The following is an 11,944-nucleotide window of genomic DNA, read 5'->3' on the forward strand; positions in this document are numbered from 1 at the left end:
TTCTGACTGGTGTGAGGTGGAATCTCAGGGTTGTTTTGATTTGCATTTCCCTGATGATTAAGGATGTTGAACATTTTTTCAGGTGCTTCTCAGCCATTCTGTATTCCTCAGGTGAGAATTCTTTGTTTAGCTCTGAGCCCCATTTTTTAACCTGGATAGTTCCAATAGAATTGAGTTGGAGACCTATTGATTTACACAACAAGCTTTAAGCACATTAACTGATATTCTTAACCCTCTATGCTATCTAGCTACTTCCCAGTCACATGCCTTGCATTCAGTCTCTCCTTGACTCACTCTGCTGTAGCTGTCAGCCCTTTGGCGATTCTGCCTCATGCCCAACCACATGACAACTTTCTTCTGCTTCCTCTACCTTATGACCCTTCTGGACCCTCAGCTATCCTGTGACAAACTCCTTCTCTGGCTCCTCTCCCTGGGACCCCTGGCTAGCATCTGAAGTTCAGGTTGCCCAGTCATTGGCTGTTCAGCTTTTATTAAGCAATCAGATATAATGGGGAGTATTCTTTACATCACACTGATAGATGAGATTCTTCAATATTCATGACAATCCCCATGTCTGGACTATAACTAGATCTTAGGCACAGAAATCGGCATCTGAATACGCAATGCACAATACCCTCCTCCAACAGAACATCAACTTTCCTCTGCCATACTGCCACTGCAAACAGTGTTCTGGGATGAACTACTAAATTAATTCATAATATGTGAACTATTTCTAAAATGTTTACATGGTACTCAATCACCCCTTTCCCAGAAACATCAGAAGGTGTTGTTCATTTACAGAATTAGGCAAGAATGAAGAAGTCTACAGATGCTTGAGCTTGGCTTGACTTGCCTTTACTTCAGGTATGGGCCAGGCTATCCCTCTTCTTGCTTTCTAGACTGACTCTCTCTCTGCTGAGCGCCTTCTTTCTCCCTTGCCCTACTCTCCTTGTTTTTCTCCAATTGTTTGGTTTTGGACCCCGGGACAAGGGACATAGGACTTAGATGCATATTTTACAAATCAATGCAGACTTCCAGACCTCTGGGTTCTCCCAGAAACCCTCAGTCCCTACCTGACATACCCTGCCTCCAACTCTAAATTTTTCAGCCAGTGACTGAGCTGCCTTTCCTCCTAAGGCTCCTCCCTATATAATCCAGACACCTTTGTCTCCCTTACTCTCTCCTCTATCTTCTCCTCCACTCTGCCTCCCTCTCTGCACATGAGCTTTCTCTCTTTCTCTTCTCTGTCTCCTCTCTCTCCCTTCCCATGGCGACTTCCTTGACCTCCTTCCGTGGGGCCAGTAAACTCACCCAAGAGCATCTTCCCAATAAACCTGCTTTTAATAATAATCCAATCTGGCTTGAATTGGCTCATTTCACCATCGGAGAAATAATTTATTACACAGAGATCCAAGTACTGCCTCATGCCAGCCTTCCTCAGTAGTGTCTCTGTGGTTACTTGGGAGGTAGGAGTGGGAAAACCACTGAAGCTGAGTTGCAGTGGGGGAGAGAAAGGATGAGAGCATAGTTCCCAAAAATTTGGACAGAGGGGTTTCAGACCACTTTGGATGAATTTTGCAGCAGATATCCAAAAGGTTTCTGGGAATCAGTTTCAGACCCAGCAGTATCCATATTCCCAGTTTTTGCTGGGGACCCCAAGGCTATGAAAATGGCATCCCACTCCATAGTCTGGGATCAAACTGTTTATATGGGACAGTAACCTCAGATCAAACGTTTTTATATCACAGGACCCTCCCAAACAAGGATCTGGTCTTTGAATGGGGCTAACTCTGGTGAGGCCACAGCTCAACAGAGAAAGCCCAAAATGTCCTGGACCCGGAATGAACTTCTGGTACTGGGAACAAGGCTGCTGGGAGATGGCTATTGACAGAGTCCAAAGTTGCAGTATCTAGCAGAGAAAGATGGGATGGGGAAGAGAAGCAGTTCCCATGTGGCCAGGAAAGAATGGGACTCAACTCCTCCCAGGTTTCAGTACCATTTGATAAGTTATTTCTCCACCAGTAAAATGAGCCAATTCAAAACAGATTAGATTACATCCCAGACAGGTTTATTGGGAAACTGCTCTCTGGTGAGTCATTGACCCCAGGGAAGGAGGGACCAGGGAAGTCGTCATGGGAAGAAAGAGAGAGGAATCAGTAAAGAGAAAGAAGACAAATAAACGAGGAGAGGGGGAGGGGGGGGAAGAAGAAAGCGAGCATTTAGCCCTGGGCTGGAATGTTCAGGGTTGGGGCAGGTAGGGACTGAGGGGATGCTGGGAAAATTTGGAGGCGGGGTAGTCTGCTTTGATATGTAAAATATGCACCTTAGACCCTTGTCCTGGGGTCTGAAACCAAACACCAATATTATTGGTGAGAAGGACAATATGAACTGGAATGGCTTTTTATACAGGAAATTAATATTTATTAGAATGTGTTAAGGGCTTTTTGTAAGGGTTATATACTAACTTGCAAAAACACAACCCTTTTGTCAAGAACCATAGTCTTTCTAACAAGATCACAAATGTTTAGAGGACTCCAAGTGACGCCCCAGAAAATGCAGGGAATTGCCATGGCCCTTGGTTTTCTGCCATAACTTAAAGATAAGATCCCTCATCTCCCATACTGTACTCAGAATCTGTCTCCAGTTGATAACCACAGACAAATTAGAAAATAGTTTTATTCAAGGGAGTCTTACTGGGTATGCAAACCATTCTTAAGCAATTCTCTCATGCTCCATTTGTCAGTCATGCTTAGGTTGCTCAGTTTTTCTCTTTGTATCAGGAAAAGCCTTAGATTAGGCATGTGATATATACCTATAATCCCTTCCCTTGTGAGACAGTATAGGACTCATGCCCAGCAGTAGATGGCAAAGATGAAATGGCACCAATGGCATCTGTGGAGGTTCTTTATCTCATAATGTTAAGTTAGGGTGTCATTTTTTGGTTTGGGGGTGTTTGTTTGTTTGTTTGTTTTACTATGTATCCCTAGATGCCCTCACTATCAGCCTGGTCTTGAACTCACAGAAATCGACCTATTTTCGTTTCCCAAATAGAGTATGAAAGAAATGGTTATGTACAAAATGGATGAGTATGATGTAAGTCCGGATGAGAACAGATGGAAGAGTAGAACCGAAGCACATAGTCAGTGGACTGTATTCTCCAAATTTCCCATTATCCTGCAGAAGGAGCACTGCCCACACTCTGCTCTGCTGTCAAGTGGAGGGCAGGTATGTAGGAAGCCACTTAGAAACCTTGACATGGGGAGAGGGTGGAGTAAGAGGGGAGTTTCATCTAATTCTATCTGAATGCTCCATGCTAATGGAGGAAAAGAATAGAAGAATCATAGTCACTTCTTGTGATTAGCCTCAAGCCAATTTAAAATTTCTGATTATCACACTATATTCATCAATACAAAAACTGTCTAATTTGTAACTATTGGTGACCACAGTACTTTTTATCTAAGATTGAAGAGACACTCCATCTGCATGGTTTTCTTTATATTTTAATTAGCAATGAAGGAGATAAGCTTGCCTTGTTCTATTTACACAGCATGTTTAATGCTTGCAAACAATTCAAGCAATGAGAGGAAATACAGCTTTCCAGTACTGAAATATCTATAGATGAACGGAAATAACACATGATGGATGAAATTAAGATGATGAAACTAAATGATACATTAAAAAAAGAATAGCAGAAGCTGTCTCTATTTTGCATGTGAAGATGAATCATGTATTGATAAGAATTGTCATACTATGTCCTAATCTAATATATATTTAGTATTTACCATCTTTATAAAAGATAGGGGTTTCTGTTATTTCTTTTTATGAAATGGGAGGTGTTGGAAATAGAGTTAAAAGCCATTTTCACTTTATACAACCAATTCAAATCTATGAGTTAATCAAAATCTCTAATATCTAGATTGAACCACTAAAGACCACCGAAGAGGCAAAATTTAATTTACATACAAATCTACCATTTCCCAGGCTGCATAATTTAATCAGAACAACTTACTTATAATCTACAGCCCTTAAATGATTATGATTTTTTTCTGAGTGTTGTATGGTCTGAGAGACAATGTATGGATTAGGAAGAGGAGGAATACAAGACTCTCGCCTAATTATAGCTATGTAGATGAATCTTTCCTTTATGAAATAATGCAGCTGCATGATGTTCTTTGTGTTCCTAGAAGAATGGCATACATGTTAAAAAAGCAGGTTTGGCACAAATCAATTTAATCCTTTAAAAAACATGGAAATAAACATAATATTAACTATTAATAACCTCAAGTACAGTCAGTAATGTCAGTATCCAGGTCTTGTGTAGACTGCCATATTTTTGTAGTATCATAAGTTTTAGCTTCCCTATTACTTCTAGGAGACACAGTCTCACCACTGACTGGTCTTCCAGCTCTTAGATTCTTTCCACCTCCTCTTGAACAATTTCCCCTAAGCCTTAGGTGCCGCAGTTGGGTTGTAGATATATGCTCCCACTGTGCTTTTCAGTGTTCATCTCTGCCTGCTTCAAAGAGAAGCTCCTTTAATGAGGCATGACATAATAATATAGTATCTTTATAGAAAGATTTATTTTAAATTAAACTTCATTTAAACATATATTCGCTGAGAAGTTTAGTGAAGTTACATTTACAAGAAGCTAATTTTCACATTAATGCTGAAGAGTTGGGAAGGAATCCTAAATACAGGAGAATGGTTGGATTTTCTACCTGTTGAACAAAAAGTTCACGAGCAGCACTGTACCCACTGAGTCCTCAGAGATCCACTTATATCTCACTGTTCTTGTTGTTGTTGTTGTTTTTAATGGGAAGAATGTAGACAAAATTCAGAAAGTGTATATAATGTCAAATAATCATATTATTCACTATTATATGCTTTGAAAATGTGTTTATTAAAAAGATGAAATTTTATCTCCATTAATTAGTAGGAATGATAAACAATTAAAGGATTATCAAATTTACTCATAAAGAAAATTTAAGCTGGGCATAGTAATACATGCCTTTAATCATAGCACTTGGGGTGCAGAGACAGGTTAATGTCTGTGAATTCAGGGCCAGTCTACTCTACACAGTGAGTCTCAAGACCTAAAAGCTACAAAGTAAGGTATGTCTCATAAACAAAAAGAGAAAATACAAGAAAATTTCTTAAAGACAAATGTTTGGAATGTACTTTAAATGAAAAACAAAAGGCATTCTGTGCCACAATATGCTGTCAGAAAAAAAAATCTATATCTGATCAGAGATTTATGTTGAAGAGTCCCATTGATGATCATAGTCACTCTTGTTGGTATGTGATTACCAGAAAGGAGATTACATTTATATTATTTATGAGTCTCAAAATTGGCCTGGTTCTGATGGTCAAAAGATATTGTCATTCTACTGGTGGGAAACATAGATAATTTGGGGTACTGAGTTCCTATGAGGCTAGGAAAGCTTCAATGTCCATTTCACAGCATCAGTGATTCAAACTACCCTAGAGCTCCTACCTCCTCAAAGAAGATAATACTGGCAGGCTTGGGGAATACAGGCGTTCAATGATCCTTTCACAACACACATTTTATGTCTAACTTCTTCCTCCTAAATCCTCACATTTTGTATTTTGTAACTATAACTTCTATTTTTCTACTGTAATTGTCATCTCTGAGGCTACTGACTCTGATACTAAGCTAGGCCTAGTCCTGGAAACTTTTAATCCCTGTACCATCTAATCTAGGTAGGCCTAGGACATTTTCAGCTTCTGAGACTTACTGCTGAATAAGTTCACTTTTTCTGGCTCTTTATGAATGCTAGGTGGCTGGTCAACTCAACTGTTCAGGCTCAAAACTCCTCTCCATGTTCATACTACCATTGGCATTATGCTCTAATCATCTGCCTAACTCTTCTGGGAAAACTGACTCTCCTCTCCCTCCCTCCCTCCCTCCCTCCCTCTTTCTCCCTCCCTCCTCCTCCTCCTCCTCCTCCTCCTCCTTCTTCTTCTTCTCTCTCTCTCTCTCTCTCTCTCTCTCTCTCTCTCTCTCTCTCTCTCTCTCTCTCTCTTTTTCTGCTCTGCTCTCTCTTGAGTAGCCTTCTTTTCCTCTCTCTTCTCAGAAGAGTTGGGCATATTCTAGACTGTCAAATCTTTCTCTGACTTGTCTGCCACTCAATTAGACATCACTTTTAAACACGGGTGTTTCCTTCTATAGACAACTTTACCTTCATTGTTTGAGATTAAAGGTGTGTACTAAGAGTGTGTCTGTATTTCAGCCAGAAAGGTATTAAAAGTGTGTGCTAAGCGCTAAGCCACATCACAACTACAAACAGGTTTTTGTTTTTCAATAAATAATACAATATTGGGGTTCACAGTGTGATGCAATATCCTGTAACCATATTTGCTTATTCTGAGAACAATATAACCTGGAGCTTAGTTTATGATTCCAAGGAAATGGGTTAAGTTTTTCCATCCTAAGCTCCCAAAATGCAAATGTGTGCCTCTTCAATGAGCCATAAAATATGTTTACAAACTCAGAGCCATAAGATACTTCTTTGCTACTCTTTGAGTCTGAAGGGATCATTTATTTCTTTTCTTTAGAATATAAGATGTCAGACTTAGTTACCTCAATACAAAAATTATCATGTTAATATTAGCTATACACACATATATGTATATACATACATATATTTAACAACAATTAACGAAAAATAGAGGCCATAAATTTTGGGGGAAAAGATCAAGGAGAGGTATGATGAAAGGTTTAAAGAAACATAATTTATCACATTATAATATCAAACAATAAAAGACATGATTCTATTAATAATAACTATGAGAAAATACAATATGTGTTAAAATATTGTCCTACCTACTTAAAATATTCCCTTGTGGTGACGTCCTATTTATTAGGTCTGTGTGTGTCACTTCATTGTGGATGGACTGACTGTGATTTGTCTTTGTCCTTTGGGTATTAGTCTTGAAGAACATCCAGGAAAATGATACTTGTATGTTCTTTCAGGCCTTACCTAGATGGAGAGCAGCCCATGGCAACTTCTTGGCCTAACTAGAAACTAACACCAGAAAGCTAGGTCCTAAGATGCAGAGGCCCTGCACAGCAGAGATCAGCTCTTCAGTGTAGGCTAGGAACACGGGAGGGAATGGAGCAAGAGAAAGTGAAAAACCTACTTGGAATATATAAAGCAACAGTTCAAAGAATGAACTTGGTAAAGAAAGAGGGACTGGAGAGAAGGGGCAAGGGCTCTCAATGCTGGTGAGAAATTTTGTTATATATACTCTCTAAGGAAACACTGAAACATGTCATGCAGTATCGTTACTGGTGTCAAAGGACACACTCAGTGGCAGTTTACTCTTATGTAGAACAATGACAAGGAGCTCTGAGTAGCAACCACCTGCTCATGTCCTGACCTATTAGGCCTGACTCTGAGGTGAGCCCGAATCTGACTTCACTGCATCCTAGTCCACCCACACCTCCACATCCTTAAAAATTAACACTATCAAACAGTCAATCCATTCATCTGTTTTCTTTTATCCTTTTTATTTACACTTCTGCTTGCTGATGTTTTTCTTATCCTGTGACTCTATCACCTTACATAAAAGTATGTGGCTTATTAAGTTCACGAGTCTGACCACTCTTATGCTAAATAGAAAAATCTCTCAGAAATGTAAGTGACCCCATTAAATTCACATCCATTTGCAATTCTATTCTAATAACCCAAAGAGCAGAGTATACATCTTACACTGGGAATTGCTGAGATCCCAGCAGGAAGACACAGAAAAATCACTGGAAACATCAATAGTTTGAGCTTTCAATGAGAGCAAAGAGACCGGCAGGCATGCTCTACCAGTGTTATTGCCATTTGGAATTATGCTCCACTTACTGCCTCTCTCCCACCCAACAATCTACAAATCTGACTTTGAAATGCTTTGCACATTCTACTACATAGTGGTTGAAGTGATCTTTTCTAGAACCATATTCCTTTTTCCCTGAAACAAACTGCTCACTGTTAAACAAGCTTTTGATTATATCTGCTGCTCCTTTCTTGAAATGGTCCCAGTTCTGGGGTGGCCAGAGTAAATTTCATATATATGAAGTGTTTGTGTTGCTTTCAGAAAGAAGTCCTGACCTGCCCCTCACTGAAAAAGCACATCCATGTTCCACACATGGGAACGACACTGTCAGAAGGTAACAAAGTTGTTTTGAAAGTATGTCTTATACCCACAGTGAGGCAGTGATAAAAGGGAGATGTAAAGAATAAAAATAAAATGAATTATCTGTAAAACTAACCTGTCAGCCTGTGCTCTATTACAATATATTATACCATATATGAACTGACAAGGCCTAAGTCAACAATCCAAATATAATAAAAACAGCAGTGAGGTAGAATACCACTACATAATGGGGTAGAATGGCTAAAACCTAAAGAAAAATATCCAAATCTGGTAAGTATGCAGAACAAACAACATGACTTTGCATTATTTGGTAGAAGATATGAAAAATTATATAACCAATTTAGAGGCTAGTTTATTTATTACAGCATGCTCTTACTGCTGTGGTTCAAGTGAGAAATGTTTCTTATACTCAGCATTTAAATATTTAAATAAAGAGCTCATGATGCTCTTTAAGGAAATGCAGCCTTGCTCCAGGAGGTTTGTCACTGCAGACAGGCTTTGATAGCAAAAGGTCTTTTCTTGTTTGTTCTCTGCTTCATGCCTGAAGTTAACATGTGAGCTTTCAGCTTCCTGTTCCTGCCACCATACCAGCTACCTGTTGCCATTCCTCCACCCTGCCATCATGGACTCACCCCTTAAGAACTTTAAACCTAAATAAACACCTTCACTTCCTGAAGTCAGTTATAGTCATTGTGTTTTAATCCCAGCAACTGAATAGTAATTAGTTCATGTGCCACTCAAGTAAGCAAGTGTGCTCCTTAGTATCTTCCTAAGTCAGCTGGAAATGGATGTATGCTAATAAACCTGCACATATATGTTTATCACATTTTTTTCATCTTTATCATGATTGCCAAAACACATAAGAAACCAAGAGGAGTTTTCTTCAATGACCTGGTTAAAAAAAAAAAACTCTGCCATATCAGGAAAATGAAATATTAGTCAGCAATGTAAGGGAACAAGCCATTGAGCTCTAAGAACAAATGAAGGAAATGTGAATGTATCTTATTAAATGAAGGAAGAAAATCTGGAAAGGCATGCACATACAATTTCATTTTAGAAAAATGGAGGAATATAGATTCTATAAAGGCACACCTAATTATATAGCACTAAGGCGTATGAAGAAATAAAAGTAGAGATGAAAAAGGTATTTATGATAGTAAAAGAACTCATGATTTCAGCCATAATGGTGGATCCACATTGCACATGTCAAAGGTCTTAGAAGATCATAACAACAAGAATTCACACAAATGTACAATATGGAACTTGGGTAACATTGTTCCAGAACTGATCTACTGACTATAAAATGTGAGCTCTCTGGTGTAAGGTTGAAGAGACTGTGATTATACGAATCTATTAAAATCTCTAGACTTTCCATTCAGTATTGCTGTAGACCTAAAATTGCTCTGAAAAGTAGAGTCTACATTTTTCTACAGTCTGAAGGGTTTCTACTTTGCTAAAAGACAAAAACTGACTTTAAGATTTCTTAAACATTCCATAATATTTCTATCAATATATATTGAACCATGTGTTAATGTCTAGAGAATAAGCTTATAGAGACAAGGGAGCAAATAACTCCATAGTTTTCTGATCTTACTATATACTAGACAAGGATATAGCCCTATCACTCTTCCCCCATACCGGCTTCAGTGACAACAGGATGCAAACACAATAAAACACCATCCAGTTGTACTAGACTTTTTTTTTTTTTACTATAGATGGTGTTCCTGTTATATCTTCAAAATAAAATCTGTAAGTTAAAACACAAGTAAAATGGAAAATTACAGGATGGAAAACTGGGGATTCAATTTCAACAGTGACACTTTTTGCTGATAATTTTTATTCCTTGGAAATATGTTGGCCACCAAGTAGATATTTTTAAATGCTTTATACACATCACGTTGAAATGTACATTAATCCTCACAATGTCTTCATAATAATGGGAGTGGGTAGCGATGGTGGTAGTATGTGAGTGTGAGAGAAAGAGGAATGAAACGGAAGTTTTTGTGCACAGTATTGACTCACCAAGAGTCACTAGTATCAATGAAATGCTAGCCTGCAAGCAGTTCTTTCCATCCCTCCTCAATCTTCTGTTTGCTAATCAATGTAGCCTCACACTTACAGAAGACAGCTGAAATGCATGATGATTAAGTGATTTATTTCAGGTCAAAGTTAAAGAACATTAGATTGGCATATCATTTTGAAGAATCTGACATGAGTGTTTTTCTGTAGACATCATTTATTGTATACATCAGCTACTGTATACATCAATAGGCACAGATGGAATCACTTCTACATTTGTCAAAACTGAGACCAAGAAATAAAGGAAAAACAGATATGGGACCCACAGATATTTCAGACCCAGGAGAACAGCACTGGTGTGCAATTCGAACTTTTATTGTTCAGTACAAAATTTATATACAACTTTTCAGCCAATAAGGGTGTATGTAGTGGGCTTGGACTAATGTTGCTTATATTATGTTTATTTGGGTCCCCAAAATTATTTGTGCCATGAATCTACATTCCCACATTTAAGACACGAAGGGACCCTGCACCCAGTTGGTTCTGATTGTTAAATAAATTTGCTAGCAGCCAATGACTGGGCATGGCAGACAGAGGCAGGACTTTTAGAATCCTGAGCCAGGGACCAGAAAGAGAAAAAAGAGATTGAGAGAGAGAGATCTGCCATACTGGGAGAAAGAGGAAAAATGCCACAACTGAAAAGATTTGGGACAGAGAGCATAGCTGCCATGTAAGAGCTGGAGAAGAGCAGCCCAAGAGAGTTACCTGACTGAGTGGAGGGCAGAAAAGATGGAATATAGATTTTAGCAAGTAATAACTTGGGAATATCAGAGGGAAATGTATTAGCCACATGGAGGTTGGGAAGTGGCCCAACCATTGAACTGATTAAGGCATATTAAAATATAAAGACTGTGTGTCTGTGTCTTTCATTCAGGAATCTATTGGGGTGGGTAGAGAGGAATGCACACAACTGCCATCAGGATTAATGTAAGGTTTCAACTGGGTAATACTACAGATGTTGTTACACAATCAAGGGCCAAACAGGGGATTACATGTGTTGTCCCACTAAATCTAATTTGCTTTCCAGCAACTCTGTGGGGGAGGGTGTCAATCACTCAGAGGCATTTCTGTGAAGACAGAGGAAGCAGCCATTACCCTGGGCTCTGGTCCTTTGTTCTCTCTCACCAGTTTGCCAGGAGCTACTTCAGGCTACATACAGACATTCAGGATTCCTTGAGCAGATACAGGAGATATCTGCCACATGCATTAACCATGCTACAGTTTCCTACTAGGAATAAACAAGCCACTTTTTATATTAAAAATATTTTATTTGTGTAGTATATTCTGATGATGGATTTTCCTCCCCTAACTCTTCTTAGATCATCTTTACCTCCCAACATCCCAACCCCTCACCCTTTCCTTCATTTTCTCTTTAGAAAACAAGTTAAAAAAAAAAAAGAAATAAAAAAATGAGATATACACACATAGAAAACAACAACATAAAAACACAAAATCAGAAAAGCAAAATATGCAAGCAAAAACAAGTAAGACAGCAAGGTACTTCTATATAAGTAGTGTCTGCAATTCATTAACAATCTGCCCAAAGCATTTAAAAGAAGAATTGTATGAAGCCACAACATACCCAAACTTATGCAACACAATGAAGGCAGTCCTAAGAGGAAAACTCATAGCCCTGACTGCCCCCAAAAAGAAACTAGAGAGAGCATACACTAGCAGCCTGACAGCACACCTAGAAGCT

The sequence above is a fragment of the Mus caroli genome, chromosome 17 (assembly GCF_900094665.2).
Source record: "Mus caroli chromosome 17, CAROLI_EIJ_v1.1, whole genome shotgun sequence".
NCBI classification, from domain to species: domain Eukaryota; kingdom Metazoa; phylum Chordata; class Mammalia; order Rodentia; family Muridae; genus Mus; species Mus caroli.